The following is a 2,461-nucleotide window of genomic DNA, read 5'->3' as shown; positions in this document are numbered from 1 at the left end:
AAATTGACATTTATGAGATTTTGTTTGCAACTAGGATTTATGGACACAATGATCTTTTCCTTCTAAATGAATCCATGAACCTGCAATAAGGAGATACCAGTAGAAAATAACCCCTTATATGTCTCATTCTCCTATTTTCTAGCATGAGACCATTTGTCTAAAAGGGCTCTTTCAAATTCTTCATCTGAAAGTTTGGACAACTGCTTGTTGGCATGTGAGTACCACCATCTGGCAGCCTCATCTTGGAAACCAAGCGGTAAAAAAACCTTCCAAGGTTTCCCATATGTGAACTTTCGATTATGTATGAATTCTTCAATAGTAGGGCCATTATCTTTTCCTGTAAAAAACATCTTGCTAGACGGCACGAAAAAAAATCACTTACTTGGTGAAAATTTAAAATGGTCGCAGTTTAGTCAATATTGCTCAGAATCTTTATTATGACCTGTTTTCAGAAATGGAATAACCATTCTGCATCTTCCCATGTGGTAGAAATCTTGATCTAGGCCCTGGAATTTCTGATTCGCACTGCAACTGTCCCGCAGTCACAAAACATTTCTGGAAAAAGCACTGATTTTAAATCAGCGATATCTCCCTCATCCGGACTCCGATTCGACTAATTTGTTTTTTGAACTTGGGTATTTTTTCACAAACAATCCAGATATGCAATTAGATTCTACATATTTTGCACCAGAACGTACAGATCTGCGCTGCAAACTCCCCGCCCTCAAAAAAATGTCTACAACACCACTGATTTTTAGTTCAGCAATATCTCCTTCATCCGGACTCCGATTCGGTTGATTTTTTTTTGAACTTGGTTATTTTTTCACAAACAATCCAGATATGCAATTAGATTCTGTAGATTTTGCACCAAAACATACAAATATGAGCTACAAACTCACCGACCCAAAAAATTCCTGCAAAAAAAATAAAAAAATTCTCCACTTTGCCCAAGAAAGTGCTCTGATACCACTTGTTATATATCTGATCTGAAAATACAAGACAATGCAAATAAACCCAAAAATAAGAATATAGAAATAGAATTGCTTCTTTATTGAACTTGGGTATTTTTTCACAAATAATCCAGATCTACAATTAGATTCTGCAGATTTTGCACCAGAACGTACAGATCTGCGCTACAAACTCGCCGCCCCGAAAAAATGTCTGCAAGACCACTGATTTTTAGATCAGCGATATCTCCTTCATCCGGACTCCGATTCGACTGGGTTTTTTTTGAACTTGGGTGTTTTTTCACAAACAATCTAGATCTGCAATTAGATTCTGTAGATTTTGCACCAAAACGTACAAATTTGAGCTGCAAACTCGCCGACCCGAAAAATTACTCCAAAAAAATAAAAAAAATTCTCCACTTTTCCTAAGAAAGTGCTTTGATACCACTTGTTATATATCTGACCTAAAAATATATGAGAAATAGAAATAAACCCAAGAATAACAAGATCGAAATAAATGGAAATTCTTCTTTATTAATAAAACCCTTAAGGCAGGGCAACACCATACATTCACTCCTTAAGGAAGGAAAACACACCACAAACCATATTCCTATTCATACAATAATCCTTGACCCCTCTCAATGGGAGTCTCTAGCCTCTATATAGGCCTCATACATACAATACCATGGGTCATTACCATGATTCCCTCAATACCATCTATCTAATACCATGGGCTTATTATATTATTGCTAACTACTTGTGGTCCCTTACATGATACAGGTTAACCACCTTATTTATTACTATGGCCCATCACATTATTACATTATTCCCTTGGGTACCTCCCTTTGTACCCCATATTATCCCCCCTAGGTATACTACATAGCACATATTGGTATGCTTCCCTAACACTCTAGCATGCCTTGGAACTGTCTAACATATCTTGTCACTCCCTCCTTAGCACACCTAGAACTCATTGACACTTCATTTCCATCAATTTGAAACTAGTGCTCCCTTGTGTTTCCCTGACACCTAGTCCTAACACTCCCTAGCATGTGTTCACGCCACACCCTAGCACTTGACACATCCTGGAAAGCCTTAGCACTTGGCACGTCTTGGCATGCCTAACATGCCTTGGAACTATCTAGAATGTGTTAGTACTTCCTAGCATTCCCTGACACACCTTAGCACTTTTTTTCCATGCCCTCATAGACAACCTTACTTTTTTTGCAGCTTGGGAACCCAACCAAGGCATTGGAAAAACAGTGTTGTGCCCAACCCAAAGTCTCCCTTTGTTTGAAACTTATTTGTCTAGCCCTTATCGCAACCATAGGATTACCTCCTACAAGTCCTATTATGAACATCTCCTAGTACACTTCATCCTTGGGACACCTAGAATTCATTGACACTCCTTGGCACACACTTGTATTCATTCATTTCCATGCATTTTGACCTAGTTCTCCCTTGTGATGCCCTGGCACTCCCTAACACTCCTTAGTATGCATTGACACTATCTG

The sequence above is a fragment of the Pinus tabuliformis genome, chromosome X, assembly GCF_031772625.1.
Source record: "Pinus tabuliformis cultivar Carrire ecotype Pingquan chromosome X, CPIR1, whole genome shotgun sequence".
Taxonomy (NCBI): domain Eukaryota; kingdom Viridiplantae; phylum Streptophyta; class Pinopsida; order Pinales; family Pinaceae; genus Pinus; species Pinus tabuliformis.
The sequence above is the reverse complement of the archived record's forward strand: the minus strand, read 5'-3'. Positions refer to the sequence as shown.